Genomic DNA, 17,414 nt, shown 5'->3' with positions numbered 1-17,414 from the left:
CAAGCTGTTAGTGTATGGTCTCTCCTGTTTCTTTCTGCAAGCACTCAGCGCTATGAGTTTTCCTCTTAGCACAGCTTTCATTGTGTCCCATAAGTTTGGGTATGTTGTACCTTCATTTTCAGTAAATTCTAAAAAGTCTTTAATTTCTTTCTTTATTTCTTCCTTGACCAGGTTATCATTGAGTAGAGCATTGTTCAATTTCCACGTATATGTGGGCATTCTTCCCTTATTGTTATTGAAGACCAGCTTTAGGCCGTGGTGGTCCGATAGCACGCATGGGATTATTTCTATCTTTCTGTACCTGTTGAGGCCCGTTTTTTGACCAATTATATGGTCAATTTTGGAGAAAGTACCATGAGGAGCTGAGAAGAAGGTATAACCTTTTGCTTTAGGATAGAATGTTCTATAAATATCGGTTAAGTCCATTTGGCTCATGACTTCTCTTAGTCTGTCTACGTCTCTGTTTAATTTCTGTTTCCATGATCTGTCTATTGATGAGAGTGGCGTGTTGAAATCTCCTACTATTATTGTGTGAGGTGCAATGTGTGTTTTGAACTTTAGTAAGGTTTCTTTTACGTATGTAGGTGCCCTTGTATTTGGGGCATAGATATTTAGGATTGAGAGTTCATCTTGGTGGATTTTTCCTTTGATGAATATGAAGTGTCCTTCCTTATCTTTTTTGATGACTTTTAGTTGAAAATTGATTTTATCTGATATTAGAATGGCTACTCCAGCTTGCTTCTTCTGACCATTTGCTTGGAAAGTTGTTTTCCAGCCTTTCACTCTGAGGTAGTGTCTGTCTTTGTCTCTGAGGTGTGTTTCCTGTAGGCAGCAGAATGCAGGGTCCTCGTTGCGTATCCAGTTTGTTAATCTATGTCTTTTTATTGGGGTGTTGAGGCCATTGATGTTGACAGATATTAAGGAATAGTGATTATTGCTTCCTGTTATATTCACATTTGGATGTGAGGTTATGTTTGTGTGCTTTTCTTCTCTTTGTTTTGTTGCCAAGACAATTAGTTTCTTGCTTTTTCTAGGGTGTAGCTTGCCTCCTTATGTTGGGCTTTACCGTTTATTATCCTTTGAAGTGCTGGATTTGTAGAAAGATATTGTGTAAATTTGGTTTTGTCATGGAATATCTTGGTTTCTCCATCTATGTTAATTGAGAGTTTTGCAGGATACAGTAACCTGGGCTGGCATTTGTGTTCTCTTAGGGTCTGTATGACATCAGTCCAGGATCTTCTGGCCTTCATAGTTTCTGGCGAAAATTCTGGTGTGATTCTGATAGGTCTCCCTTTATATGTTACTTGACCTTTTTCTCTTACTGCTTTTAATATTCTTTCTTTATTTTGTTCGTTTGGTGTTTTGACAATTATGTGACGGGAGGTGTTTCTTTTCTGGTCCAATCTATTTGGAGTTCTGTAGGCTTCTTGTATGCCTATGGGTATCTCTTTTTTTAGGTTAGGGAAGTTTTCTTCTATGATTTTGTTGAAGATATTTACTGGTCCTTTGAGCTGGGAGTCTTCACTCTCTTCTATACCTATTATCCTTAGGTTTGATCTTCTCATTGAGTCCTGGATTTCCTGTATGTTTTGGACCAGTAGCTTTTTCCGCTTTACATTATCTTTGACAGTTGAGTCAATGATTTCTATGGAATCTTCTGCTCCTGAGATTCTCTCTTCCATCTCTTGTATTCTGTTGGTGAAGCTTGTATCTACAGCTCCTTGTCTCTTCTTTTGGTTTTCTATATCCAGGGTTGTTTCCATGTGTTCTTTCTTGATTGCTTCTATTTCCATTTTTAATTCCTTCAACTGTTTGATTGTGTTTTCCTGGAATTCTTTCAGGGATTTTTGTGTCTCCTCTCTATGGGCTTCTACTTGTTTATTTATGTTTTCCTACACCAGACTTCTTAACCAACCCTCTAAAAGCCAAAAATTCTTGGACAGATGTCACATAGACCCTAAGAGAACAAAGAATGCCAGCCCAGGCTACTATACCCAGGAAATCTCTCAATCAGCATAGATGGAGAAACCAAGATATTCCATGACAAAACCAAATTTGAACTATATCTTTCTACTAATCCAGGCCTACAGATAATAATGGAAGGAAAACTCAAATACAAGGAGGGAAATTACATCCAAGGAAAACAAGAAAATTAATCATCTCTCAAATAAATTCAAAAGAAGAGAACCACACAAACATAAATACCACCTCTAACAACAAAAATAACAGGAACTAACAATCATTGGTCTTTATTGTCTCTCAACATCAGTGGACTCCATTCCCCAATAAAAAGACATAGGCTAATAGACAGAATACATTAGCAGGACCCAGTATATTGGTGCATACAGAAAACATACCTTAGTGAGAAAGACAGATACTACCACAGAGTAAAAAGCTGGAAAAGTGTTTTCAAGCAAATGGTCCCAAGAAACAAGCCGAAATAGCAATTTGAGTATCAAATAAAATAGTCTGTCAACCAAAAGTTAGCAAAAGAGATGGGAAAGGACACTTCATGTTCATCAAAGGAAAAACCCATCAAGATGAACTCTCAATTCTGAACATCTATGCCACAAATGCAAGGGCACCCACGTTTGTAAAAGAAACATTACTGACAGCTAACTAGTCTGCTCCCCAGAAAACACCATATCCGGAGGCTTCCCAGAAGATCCTCTGCACTCAGAGCATTTGGAGCCCTGAAGCATCCCAGGAGACCTGCTGCACTCAGGGCATCTGACACCACAGCCAGAGACATCCCAGGAGATCCACTGCACTCAGGACACCACAGCTCTAAGGCATCTCAGGAGTTCCTATGTACACAAGGCAGCTGGGCAACTAACACCACAGTCTAAAGACCCCCTGGGGGTTCGGTGGCATGCAAGGCAACTGACCCAAAAGACTAAAAGCATCCCTGGAGTTCTGCCACACACAGGGAAATAGAAACCACAGTCCATAATGTCCCCCACACCGGACCCCCAGAGAACAGCTTTACAAAGGACAACAGCTTGACTGCTCCTCTGAATACCCTACAGTCTGAAGGCCTCCCAGGAGATCCACTGCAGCCAGGGTAACAGATCAACGTTTTTCTGCCCCTCTGAACACCTTCCAGTTGGAAGGCCCCACAGGAGGTCTGCAACAGCCAGGGCGCTGGCCTACCAGGAGACCTGAAGCAACCCAGGAACAAAAGAGGCAGATTCCAGACACAGTCACCCAGACCAGCAAATACCAGGGATAACCAGATGGTGAGAGGCAAGTGCAAGACCATGAGCAACAGAAGCCAATATATGTGGGCGTCATCAGAACCCATTTCTCCCACCACAGCAAGCCCTGGATACACCAACACACCTGAAAATCAGGAAGCTGATTTTCCTATCTCATGAAGATAACAGAGTCCTTTAAGAAGGATATAAATAACTCACTGAAAGAAATATAGGTAAACAGGCAGAAGCCCTTAAAGAGGAAATAAATTCCTTAAAGAAATACAGGAAAACACAATCAAACAGGTGAAGGAATTGCATAAAACAGTCCAAGATCTAAAAGTGGAAGTAGAAACAATAAAGAAAACATAAATGGAGTCAAACCTGAAATTACAGATGTTTCACCAACAAAATACAAGAGATAGAAGAGAGAATTTCAGGTGCAGAAGATACCATAGAAGAGATTGACACAACTGTCAAAGAAAATTTAAAACATAAAAAACTCCTAACCCAAAACATCCAGAAAATTCAGGACACAATCAAACAACCAAATCTAATAATTGGAATAGAGGAGAACAAAGATTTCCAGCTCAAAGGTGCTGAAAACGTCTTCAACAAAATCATAGAGGAAAACTTTCCCAACATAAAGAAAGAGATGGCCATAAAGGTACAAGAAGCCTATACAATATCAAACAAATAGGACCAGAGAGAAAAATCCTCTCAGCACATAATAATCAAAACACTAAATGTATATAAAAAGAAAGAATATTAAAAGCTACAAAAGAAAAGGGCCAAGTAACATACAAAGATAGACCTATTAGAATTATACCAGACTTCTCAACAGATACTATGAAAGCCAAAAGAGCCTGGTCAGAGGTCGTGCAGACTCTAAGAAAACACAAATGCCAGCCCAGACTACTATACGCACAAAACTCTTAATCAACATAGATGGAAAAACCAAAATATTTCCTAGAAAGGAAACTCCAAAACAAAGAAGGTTACACCAAAGAAAAGACAAGATATTAAGCATCTCGCAACAAAGCCAAAAGGAAAGAACCACAAGCACATAAAGCCACATACAAAAACAAATATAACAGGAACCACCAGTCATCTGTCTTTAATATCTTTCAATATTCATGGACTCAATTCACCTATAAAAAGACATAAGTTAACAGACTGGATATGCAAACAAGATCCAGCATTTTACTGCATACAAGAAACACATCTCAATAACAAAAACAGACACTATCGCAGAGTAAAAGGATGGAAAAATGTCTTCTAAGCAAATGGTCCCAAGAAACAAGCTGGCGTAGCCATCCTAAGATCCTAAAGTTATCAAGCATAATGAGGAAAGACACTTCATATTCATTAAAGGGAAAATCCACAAAGAAAAGTCTCAGTTCTGAACATCTTTGCCCCAAATGCCAAGGTACCCACATTCATTAAAAAAAAAAAAAAAAAAAAAAAAAAAAAAAAAAAAAACTTTACTAAAACCCAAAACATATTTTGAGCCATACACAGTAATAGTGGGAGACTTCAACACCTGACTCTCACCAATGGACAGATCATTGAAACTGGCTGTCTGTATGTAGAAAAATGAAAATAGACATTTATTTGTCACCTTGCACAAAGCTCAAGTCCAAGAGGATCAAGGACCTTCACATACAACCAGTTACACTGAACCTAATAGAAGATAAAGTGGGGAAGAGCCTCGAGCACATCAGTACAGGGGAACATTTCCTGAACAAAACACCAATGGCTCAGTCTCTGAGATCAACAACTGACAATCAGGACATCATGAAACTGGTTGAACTAGGGGAAGAATTGAGGAAGTTGAAGGGGAGAGTGACCCTTTAGAAAGACCAGAAGTCTCAACTAACTCAAATCCCAGGAAGCTCCCAGAGTCTGAGCTACCAACCAGGCAGCATACACAGCATATCAGGTTGACCGAAGGCCCCCAGAACGTATATAGCAGAGGACTTCCTAGTCTGCCCTCAGTGGGAGAAGATGCTCTTAATCCTGGAGAGACTTGAGGCCTCAGGAAAGGGGGAGGCCTGGAGGTGGTACCCTCTTGGAGGCAAGGAGGAAGAGGAATATGATGAGGAACTGTGGGAGGGGAAACCAACCGGGAAGGGAGGGTCCAAATGGCTAGAACGTAAATAATTTTTTTTAAAAAAAGCAAAATACACAACTTAAGAATAGTAGATACATGTGAACTGGAAGATCAATATGCCATTTCTGTTACCCAATGGATTATAAAGTTGCCATTACTAGGATTCACATATTGTTAGGAAGAAAATAACCACTAAGGACCTAAGGAGAATAATGGTCTTAGTGACTCCTGGATGGGTTAAAGAAGTACAAAATTTAGATTATGAGTCTTTTATTAGCATTAGTCTGGGTCTACTTCCTACAAAGGCTCTGGGAATTCATCTCTTCAAACACGTTTAAAATGTTTTATTGATTCTTTGTGAATTTCACACCATGTACCCCAATGTCACTCACCTCCCCATTTTTCATAGCCAACTGCCTTTACAACTGCCCAAAACAAAACAAAATATAAAAAAAATAATACAATAACAAACAAACAATCTCACTGTGGAAACTGCAATGTGTCACTGTGTGTCACACAGTATACCTCTTTTGCCTAAACAACTTTACCTGTAAATGTTCACTATAATCAGTCTTTGGTCTGGTTCAAGGCCTCTGGCTTCTGCTAGAGCTATCAATACTGGATCCTCATCAAGACTCCTCTCAGGTATCTTATTGTTGTCCTGTGTCACGGAGACATTGCAGCTTTGGATATGTAAGACTAGCTTCCTTCATCTGGTCCAGCACTTCATTAATGGGGTAGATGTTTGGGTGGCCAACTCAACACCCTGGATCTGGACCTGGGTGACAGTTGAGTTGGTCAGCCCACTAGCTCTTTTGTGCCCTCGGCTACAGGGCCAGCTCCTCTGTGCTGCCCAGGCAAGGTGTGGAGCCCTGCTCTCCCAAATGCTGCAAGGGGACAGAGCCAGCTCTCCTTCCTCCTTCTCTCAGGACCTAGGGGCTAGCTCTTCCACCTGTCATGAGATGGCTGTTCCTCACTACCCTTCTGTCTCCAGTTCTACCTCTTTTGATAATACACAAACCATTCACCTTTTTTCTCTCATCTCTCACCCCATGCTTAGCCATGGGTAGTTGTACCCACGCTGGGCAGGTCATGGGTGGTGGATGGACTCTTCAAACTCTTGATAGAGTAACAAATTTTCAGTAAGATCAGTCAGTTCCTGGAACTGAGTATTCAATACAAGAACATAACTGTTAATGAGATCTCCACCACTGCCTCCCCTGTCTACAATCAGGAGGTCCTGGAGCTATTCCCTTTTGGATATGAGAACAGAATTCAGACCTTTCAGGTCAGTTTCTACAGAATGACTATGAACAGAAAAGAATCTGGATAGATAGTCTTGGGTAAGCTCTTTTGCTTTGCATGGACTACTCCTCCAGGCTTTCCCCCAGAGCAACTAGAAAGAGCCTTCTTAGAATTATTTATGAGGTAGCCAAAAGGTCAGCCAGAGTTCTCAGTCCTGAAACCATTCTTTCCTCTTCATTTACTGGGATAACAAAATCATATGCTATTTCAAACAGGCTGTTCACATACACTGAAATCTTGTGCCAACCACATGGGTGGATGAAGGGGTATAGCGAGATGATTCAGGGAGAAAAACAATAGCCATGATGATTATGTAATAACATGCACCCTAACAAGTCAAACACTATGCTACAAGTACTGACTGATTTAATCCTTAGAATACCTCATTGAGATTAACTTTCATTCATCATCATTTTCCCTTCAGGAAGCTGAAATTATAATGGCTTACCTAAGGTCAAGTAAGAGGCATCAAAGTGACTAAAATCATGTCCCCTGAAATTCAGGAGACAAAGTGAAAGCCTATCTGTTTCATATTAGCTCTGCGGCCTCTTTGTCAAATGGCCGATGAGTAAATAATAAAGTCAACATGACTTGCCCACATGTCCTGCTCAGTGATATATCTTCCAAGAATGTAGGAATGACAAGGATTCATATATGCCCAAAATTTACCAAAATACTTTACATGTGTTAGTGAGATGTTGTGTTGCTGTGACAAAACACGGTGTAAACATTTTAATGAGAGGAAAAGTTATTTGGGGTGAAGTCAGTTTCAGTCCATCATGGAAGGAAGGGCATGGCAGAGCAGGATAACTAACAGGAAGTAAAAAGGGAGAAGGAACAAAGATAAGATATAACTTTCAAGGACATAACATCAATGACCTGGTTCCAAGGGCTGGCTCTGTTTCCTGCTTCTTTTTATCCCTTCTCATTAAGACCATCACATCATGAATACATTAAAAGATTAATCCTTGATCAGTTCTTAAAGCCCTCAGGATTTCAATCACCTATTGCCTCATAACCAAGTCTACAATACAGGAGTGTTTGATGAACACTTCATATTCAAAATTATGCTAAATGTCCTCTTATAGGTAGAAACTGATTTTACTCTCACAATCTGAAATAAGGACTTATTATTCCCCTTATTTTACTGGTATGGAAACAAACACTCCTGACAGACCCTCGAGGAAATGATGCAGCTGCAATGTGAGCACCATTCTATTCACCCACGTATGCTGTTTTTCCATCATGCTGGTATATCAACACTTTGTCAGCTCTAAAATGAGCTCATTTCCTTCTAGATAACTTTGGTTTTCATTTTAATTGAAGCCTATCCCAAAAGATTCTCTGTGACTGATCTAAATTTCAGGCTGACAGAGTCTCAATTGGGTTAAATAGATCCTTTCATCACTAATATTGGGGGATTCCATAGCAACAGGCATGCTGGAAAGCAGAGAGCCCTTGCTAAGAAGCTGTAATACATTTCAAAGAAAAGGAAGTGTGTTGGCAGATGGGGAGGAGAAAAGGAAGGCACAAGATGCTTGAAGGCCTAAGAAGGAAATCAATTTGGATCTGGAAACAAACCTATGATTTATTCAATTTCCTTGCCCTGGGCAGAGCCTCTACCGCTTAGACAATACCTTCTGAGCTTTGGAGCAATTTGGGGCAAGAACCAAGATGTGAAATAGATTTCAGTCCTCAAGCCACAGATTACTGGCCACAGTCAAAGGGGTAGTTATATTAAGAAGAATCATGAGACTTCCCATGCTTGGTGGGGGGGGGGGGGGGACAAAAGACTTTAGCCCATTAGTAATATCTGACACAGCTCATGGAATCAGAAGAGCCACATACATGGCCAGAACTTGCTGTTCTTGCTTAGGGGATGTCACAACCTGGTCCCGTTCTGTAAAGAAGAGTTCATGTCTTAACATGAAGCCAAAGTGTCCCTGTGGCACCCTTCTTTTGTCCTTGAAAACAAGGGTAAAACAGCATTGACAGCAAGAAAAGACCTAATTTGAATTAACTTGGTTTTAAATATTTTGAAAAGCGAGGCAGGCCTCTCTTTTTATTTCTTTAGGAAGACTTAAAAAAAACCAAGGAGATTCAGGCCAGCTGGAGGGAGCGGCTGGGGAAGTTCCAGCCAATTAGCCCTCCTTTGTGACATAGCCATCCTTTCCCACCCTCAAAACTTTAAAAAAGAAAAAAGAAAAAAGAAAAAAAAACACTCGAGTCAACAGGCTTTCAGAAGAGGGGAGAAAGTAGAGAGCCAAACCTCAAGAGTTATGAATCTGGAATTTCAACCCTAAAATGGACCCCTGACTGGTTTAACTGCTGCCATTACTTCTTTATAGAGCCCTCAGTGGGCTTTCCTGACCACTGGGGAAACCAGGCCTTGGATCTCCAGGGGACTAGTCTTACCCTCTGAAGTGTTGCTTTGCCCTGCCAAACAGGCTTGTCCACTGTCTCCAAGTCTCCAGTCTTCCACCTCCAAACACTCTGCGTGGGTCAACTTTCCATGGCCAGACTATTAAAAAGGAAAGCAGTCCTACTGTTTCCTTTAATGAGCAGCTTTTACAGAGTGCCAAATGCCTTTAAAGGAGCTAGAAGCCCAGGTTAAATCTCCTGGGCTTCAGAAACCTCAGACTAACCCAGAGACAGCAGAAGACAGAGAGATCCAGATCTATACAATTTGTCTCCAGGGAATCAGTTTAATACACTCCATCAGGAAAGGCATGGAATACTGGAGCTGCCATTCATGTTGACCCAAGGCTATGCGCTTTCCTTGCAAAAACAGACTCACTTTGCAGGGCAGCAGCTCTAGACACTGGGAAGGCCACTTCTGCCCTTTGTCTTCTACATAAGAGACTGTCTGTTAAATGGAAAAACTTCAGGTGCAAAAGAAAGAAAGAAAGAAAGAAAGAAAGAAAGAAAGAAAGAAAGAAAGAAAGAAAGAAAGAAAGAAAGAAAGAAAGAAAGAAAGAAAGGAAGAAAAAAGGAAAGAAGGAAGGAAGGAAGGAAGGAAGGAAGGAAGGAAAGAAGGAAGGAAGGAAGGAAGGAAGGAAGAGATAAGAAGCAGAGTTTGAAAGTAGAAAAAAAACCTAACTCTAGTTACTACAATTAGAAAGGTAGGGACTTTGAGAAGCCACAGAAGACAGAGAGTGCAAATGACCAGGGAAAGAGATAACCCGAGGCTAAGAAAAGCTCTCAGAACAAAGTACTGGGGCTAAGGAATCTGAGACCACTGGGGCCTGGTGTTTACATGGAAGTCCTGTGATCTTTGGCCCTGGCTCTGGCTCCCAGCTTTTACTGAGATCTTGCTCTGGTGTCTGCTCAGTCCTTATGATCTTCATTGAATGAATGCAAATGGAACCTGGAGACAGCAGAGTTGGGTGAGGATGGTCCACAACCCATTACATAATCTGCATTTTTAGGAAAACTTTACACTGAGTCTTGAAGTTCCCAGAACAAATGCCTTTCCTAAGGGCATTTTCCTGCCTGGTTGACTGACAGACCATTTTCATAAATTCTTATGGGAAGGTACAATAATCGGTCTTTGTTCCTTACCAGAAAGCTTTTGGCTAGAGAGCGATCCTGATTTTTTGGGCAGTTCAGAATGACGTGTAGCCACCTGGTGCCAGAGACACAACTCAGATCTTACTCTTTTGACCAGTAATTGAAGTCCTGCTGGTTCCCGCCCTGGTTTTAAAAGGGAAAAGTCTCTCCTTAATGACCTTCAAACTTTCTAGTATCTGACTGGCTATATATCACATGTCTCAATTTTTCAGTAAATTCTACAATGTGTGTATTTGTTGAAGTATGTGAAGACACACACACACACACACACACACACACGCATGCACACGCATGCACACGAGAATGGGAGTGGACAAAGTTTTGAGTGTTGAGATTTTCACAGTTTGAAAGCCAGGTGACAGTAGGTAGCTCTTACAAATTGACAAAACCTTCCAGTGATTTTCATACTTTAAGTGGAAACAGAATTGAATTGTCAGTTCCCTCTGGATTTTTTCTATATTTGTGAATAGTAAGATATTATTTAAAAGCAATAAAAGATACAAACTTCAGATCCTAGAGCAACTTTATTGCTGATGAAATGTTAAGCTTTCATTGCCTAATCTAGAAAATGAAAATGGTAGAAACAAATATTCTTAGTGTCACAGAACGAAACACACAAACAGAGCAAAAGTTACTCATTTTGCATTAAAAGGTGTGTCAAGATCCAAACAAGACAGGGCAAACACACAGGAGAAGCCATTTTTCTCGGTGTTTACTGTAATGCAGTTGTAACTGTTCTTTCCCCATTTGTTGGAACTCAATCTCACAATCTTTTCACAGTGGCTGGTCTTAGAAGAATCTGTGCAAAGCAAATGAAGGAAAAGGAACCGAGGTCAGCCACTCCAGACCATCGCACTCCTGGAATGCAGAAGGTCCTTTGCATAAGCAAACGTTTTACCATGTTAGGAACAGTAAAAAGATTTTCATAAAGGTTTTACAAGGTAGGGAAGACATGGAATTTTGGGCTTTGGTGGACTAGCTATCTTTAATAGGAAAAATGAAAACATTTCTCATACGCATAAATAAAATATTTAAAGTATTTTTGAGGCATGGATTCATTAATTAGTCCAGAATGGCCTCAAACTCATGACCCTCCTGATTCATATTTCCCCATTGCTGGGATTATAGGTAGCCAAGGGTATTTTAATGATCATTCTTTATAAAGCATTGTACTATACACCAGTCATGCCAAGTGACTAAATCATTAAATCACTCCTCATTTGAGCCTACAAGGTGCTAAAACCAGAACAGAAGCCTGGAGTTTCTCCTTTATTCTGCAGCTTTCTCCTCTGCACAAACATGTTAATCCCTCAGTATATCTAAGAAATGTTGATCACTATCTGTTGTATAAATTTTTACTAGGGAGACATGAACAAATATCTATTCACCCCCAGAGGGGACACTAACAAAACCCAAAGAACAATCTCATCTAAGTGTACCTTGCACAGCAGTGATTAACTGGGGTTACTTCCAAGAGCACACATATCTTATAAGCAACTGGACCACTGAAATGAAGCCTCCCTTTAGGAACATTGAAAGCATATATCCTCTAAGAGGGCTGAGGGTCTCCTGTGTCTTGTGAACTTACTCACAACACCTTCTCCTCATTGATGAAGGAATATTAATAGGTCTGATTTTGTGAGTATTTCCTGTAAGTAGTCAGTGCTGCTCTGATTTCAAGATAACAGCCATGTAATGACCAGAGGGCAAAGGTCACAACACTAACTTATCTCATGCCGCTCTAAGACTGATGGCACAAAGGCTCATTGTCCAAGAGGCATAGCCACCTTGGATTCTAGATAGAATTAAGTAGAATAAACAACCGCACAAATGAGGGCGATTATCTTTAATGGTGAGGCTACACCTTGCAACAGGATAATCATCTTGTGGGAATGAGATTACTCCTCTCCATCAACAAGGCCTTACTGGCCCACTTTTGAGAACCAGAACTGAAATAGCCATTGGATCACACTTTGACCAAGACTCTTGCCCATCTACTCCAATTCTTTCTCTATTTAAACCTAAAGCTTATATAGTCACTTAATGATGCACTTGCAGGTCTGTGTATCTTTTCAGTGTCAGAATTTATTGCATAACAACAAATTCATACTGTTTAGCCACTTTTGAGAAAAGAACTTGTCATATAATCTAGTCTACTTTGGTCACTTGGCCAAGGTGAATGTTAAGTTTTTTCTTCTAACCCTAACTATCGATATTAATTCATACCACAGAGCACACATTAACTATATCTGTGTATTTATATGCATATATAATATATATGTTTACAGAATGACTATAGGTTAAAGAGTCTACAGCAGAGTGAAAGAGGCTTTGGAGATGGACTGAGTCGATATCATAATAAACTACACCAGTGCTGGAAACCTGGTATTGATGGAGCTGCTGGAGTTGGAGTTGGAGAGAGAAGCAGCAGAGTTCATCTGAGAGATGAAAAGCAAAACAATATTCCAAGAGCAGGAAAATGGTTCCAGATCAGGAAATGAAAGTCAAGTCAAGATGAGTGAAAAACTGGACAGGTAGACAACCTATTTGGTCATGTCTAGAAGGGCACAGAGCCAAACCCAGGAATGGTCAGAATCCATTGTTTATTGGTTCTTGATACACATGCACCAGATCTTAGAGGAGAGATCTTACACAGTGTTAAGCACCCCTGTATTCCTGGTGAAAAAAAAAGTGGTACCTGTTCCTTCATCTGGTATGTCCAATAAAACCTTGGGCCTGGCTTCCCTGAAATAATTTTAAAACACTCATGTTTTCCTACAGTCCTTATCTTAATAAATGTATATGGTGACTATTTTTACTTCTGGAATAATTTATTTATCAGTATCTGCTGGAAGAATAGTATCTGACAGATCATGTGGTTTCTGGATCTACCCAGAAGTTGTAGTCATCCTTCTTCTTCAAAATGGAGTGGGAATTAAAAAAAATCTTCTTATAACTTGGAGTTTTGGAGGCCAGGGGGGGCAAAGCACAACACTGATATCTTTATCTGTTCCTCCTTTTTGTTGGTTTGTTTTTGTTTTTATGACATAATCTATATGACACATTAAATCTATATGACACATAATTCTATATGACTCATTAAAAACACACTGGAGTTCTGCATTTTTAATGAACCACGTTGACGATACCTCCTTTCTCTGCCTTTCGACCTTGCTCATATTTAAATGGTGTACTGGGATACGTGGATGACCCTAATCCTTGAAGCCTTCTAGACTCAGACCTTTGTCCACAGACGCCCCAAACAGGATCAACGAGATGCTTTATTGAACTGTCTGTTGTGTTTGTTCCCATCAGTGTTTGCTCATGAGCATCGGTTAACAGGAATGACAGTGGTGGCAGCCACTGTGATCATGGAAATGCCTGATTGTAGCACTCCTATTCTTAAAGGAAACGAAGAAAGAACTGATTGCATAGTCCCTCGGAACGAAGGAAACAAATTCTGAAAAATCTCTACTGACCTTCATCTAAGAAGGGACCTCATCACTAAGATGTGAAGAATGTTCCTGGTTTCAATCAGTCAGTCTATGTGTGCTGACACAGCACACACACACACACACACACACACACACACAGAGAGAGAGAGAGAGAGAGAGAGAGAGAGAGAGAGAGAGAGAGAGAGAGAGCGCGCTTGGTGGGGCTATTAAGAAAAAGTGAGTTTGGTGATCTGGATGTGGGTTTGTACAGATGACCTTTCCAAATCCTTTCCAAATTATGCAAGGTTTGTTTAGCATCTCTCGCATCCATCTAATTTACTATGTTCCAAGTGAGTTCTTCTTTGTGGGAGGTGAAATAGATACATGCACATGCACATATACCCATTTTTGAAAGTTGGATTTAATCAATTCCTTTTTGTAACCCTTGCTGTGCTTTTACACAGCATTTACAGTACCATCATTTTCCAAATCCTAACCAGTCTTCTGATACAGCTTCCTATGTGTCCTTCTTATCCAGTTGTCTTCTAGCAGATCCGAGTGGCTTGGGGTGCACACATTCCCAGGTTACCTTTATCTGGAATCCATCAGTCTGCTGTCAGTCTGAAAAATAATGCCTCTACTAAGCTGTAGAAACCAGAAAGAATTTATTTCCTTCAAAACAAGTTTCAACTCAGTCTGCCCAGATAGATTAGATAAATCCAACTTAATCACTGGCATTGTCTCTCCTCACACCACAGTTGGGTTTTTGAAGGGGGATAATGTGAGGTAATCCAGTTTCACTTTTTCCAACCTTATCTTTAGTAAAGAGTCCTACCTTAGAAAACAAGAATGAGAATTGTTTAGCTAATCATGGGATTCCACATCTTTCCAAGCAAGGAAGAAGATGAAAAAAATCTTTTCTCTAGAATTAAAGCCTGAAGACAATAGATGAGAGAGGCAGACAGATGGACGGATAGATAGATATGCGTGACAAGATCTTTGAGGGGAAAAAGTAAAATACCATATTCCATGGCATGATTTGCACAGTGTTGATCAATGTCATTTCACTCTCTAAAGTCACATCTGAGAGATTAGTTTCTTCAGATATAAAGCTAGTCCACACACCAGCATCACTACAGGGTTTCATATTTTTGCTTGCTATTAATCTTACCATTTCTTCCTATCTCTTTACATTATGTGGGAAACTTTACACTTCACTTTAATAATGTAAAATGTAGCTTGCAAATGGCACCTGTTTTTTAAATCACAGACGTGTTAGCTCAACTTCATTGTGCCTACACCACACATTTGTCTTAAAGATTACATGAAAAACTACTCACCGTGTATCTAATGTTTGTTATATGCAGAGCAAACTGGGATTGTCTATTTATTTCATCCTGCAACAATCAATCCAATGATAACCACACTGCCAATTTCATTTTTAAAATAAAAATACAGAGGTACAGAGCAACTAACTTTTCAAAGTCACAAATTGCAACACTCTAGTATTCAAGAAGAAACTAAGAATATTAATAAAAAGTGGGGCTGGATGCTTGGAAATAATATAGTGTCAGATCACTTGCCTTGCATGCTCGAAAGACTAGGTTCAATCCCTAGTACCATATGTATTTTTAAAAATTAAAAATAAAGTAAGGAAACAAGAATAACAGTTGGAGGGAATCCCCCAAAGAGCTTTAATCACCTTTCAACCAGTTAGGACAAGCAGAGACTAGCAGAGTACATGTAAGGGAGACAAGCTTTGATAGAGAAACTCAACCACTGTCCAAACCACAACAGACAGGAGAGGAGGAGATTGATGTCTTGATTTCTTCTCTCCTAACCACTCCCCTGCCAGCATTTTGTTTAGATCACACTCAACTGGAAGTCAAGAGAGTTTGGAAGACATAGAACATAGAGGGCAATATCATAGGACACAGACAAATCTGAGATTGGACTGAGAAGAGCTATTAGAGGAAAGTTGAAGGAAGAAAAGGACAAATGTGTAATCCATAGCCTTAACCATTAGTTGCATTGTCTGTTATTTTAGTCAGAGTTCTCTAGAGTAATAGGACTCATAAAATGAATATATATCTATAAAGGGGGATTGAGAACGACTTATGAGCTGCAGTATAGCTATGGACAGGAAGAATCCAGTTGTTACTCAATCCATGAGACTAAATGTCTTACTTAGTCTTCAGTAGATGCTGGAATCTCAAAGAAGTGGACTCTAATGCCAATAAAGAAATGGATGTGCTAGCAAGGTGAGGGCAAGCAGGCAAAGAACAAAGGCTTCCTTCTTCCATGCCCTCAGATAGACTTTCTACAGACGATGTGGCCCAGATGAAAAGTGTACCTTCTTGACTCAAGATCCAGATCAGAAGTGCTCTCCATTTTTGGGTTTTAGTTCATTGTAGATGAAGTCAATTGACAAGTAAAAAGAGTCATCACAACACAGTTTAGTTTTTCTCCTATGTTTCTACATAGCACAGACTATGTTAACTGCCTTAAAAGCTAGAGCCTTGTCTCTGAAACTGATGATGCTCACTCAACAGGAGTCACTGCACAAGAGGCAGTACTAGTTCACCTCAGAGTCCCCATTGGATGGAATATGATTGAAAGCAGTTTCTTCTGGAGAAGCCACACCAGGACAGCTCTCTCTTCACCCTTCATGTATAGCATTCCTGAGACTCTCCATCATCCTTTGGCTCCATTTTCTAGTTCAAAGAACCCCCTTTATTCCTAAAGCTGGTCGCAGTTTGTTCTCCCATGCCCCAGAGGTTTCCACCACATCTGAGTATGTTTTTATAAAAAATAACATGTGTTCCTTAGCATTGCATAGTTTTGTATATGGTTGATTCCACAAAAGAAGATTCATCAAAAAGAAGTAAGTCATTGTTAGCAGTAGCTTTGTCACTTTGCATGAATGACATGAAGGATAAACGAGAAGCTTCCAGGGACTACATAGGATGGAAATACAGAAGAGCCCTGTCTAGCTCCAGAAAGGCCATGCTTCCAAGAGAACACATTGCTGTGCCTCAGAGATGTCTGACTACCTTTGACACCGTAAGGTATCTCAGCTCAGTGTCCCTACCTAGGCTCTTGCAAGCATTATTTGGTGTACCACTCTCCTCTAAAAGAACTCTCCTAGGCACCTTCAGCCGTGAGGAGGTCTCTGTCTTGACAGCTTGCAGATGTTCCTCTTTTCCCAAGACAAGCTCTGGTGTATATTATTTTTCACAATGTTGAACTTCATGCTATGCGAATTATGTTCCTGGCTTTGGGTTAGCATGATATAAGAAACTTGAATAACCATGTCCAATGAAGGGATAATCTTTTGTTTTTTAAATTTTAAACAGGCATTTCTGACATTGCCCATAAGTCTCCTACTCTTTCAGACATTTGTTTAAACTAAAATGCACTTTAATGTTCTAATCACAGCAAGCTCGAGCTTGTTCTTACTCCTTCAATTTTTCAAATGGTTCCATAATCTAACAAATACATTACACTGAAAATACATCTGGAGCTGTAGAAATCTGCTTGTAGGTTTTTAATTAATGTTATATATATTTTTTTAAACAAGGCCTCACATAGGGAAGATGGCCTTAAATTTACTGTGTAAGCAAAGATGATCTTGCACTTCTGATCTTCCTGTCTCCATCTCCTAAGAATTACAGCCAAGTTTCATCTGGTACCATGCTCAGTTTGTTCAACATGGTGCATCAAACATAGGGATTTGAACATGCTAGGCAAGCATTCTACCAACTAAACTACATCTCTAGACCTTAGTTAACTTATTTA

At 40.0% G+C, this 17,414-nt stretch overlaps 1 long non-coding RNA gene across 1 annotated transcript in view; it reads left to right on the top strand.

Annotated features, from left to right (window-relative positions):
* Positions 1 to 12,993, top strand: part of LOC134486420 (uncharacterized) — a 77,305-nt gene extending 64,312 nt beyond the window's left edge. The window contains exons 3-4 of the long non-coding RNA XR_015683711.1: positions 10,963 to 11,123; positions 12,471 to 12,993. This is a non-coding gene — a long non-coding RNA (uncharacterized LOC134486420). The remainder of the gene's footprint in view (positions 1 to 10,962; positions 11,124 to 12,470) is intronic.
* The last annotated feature ends 4,421 nt before the right edge of the window (positions 12,994 to 17,414 follow it).

This window comes from Rattus norvegicus, chromosome 3 (assembly GCF_021556685.1).
Source record: "Rattus norvegicus strain SHRSP/BbbUtx chromosome 3, alternate assembly SHRSP_T2T, whole genome shotgun sequence".
Lineage (NCBI taxonomy): Eukaryota > Metazoa > Chordata > Mammalia > Rodentia > Muridae > Rattus > Rattus norvegicus.
Note: the sequence above shows the minus strand (reverse complement) of the source record. Positions and strands in the feature narration are given on the sequence as shown.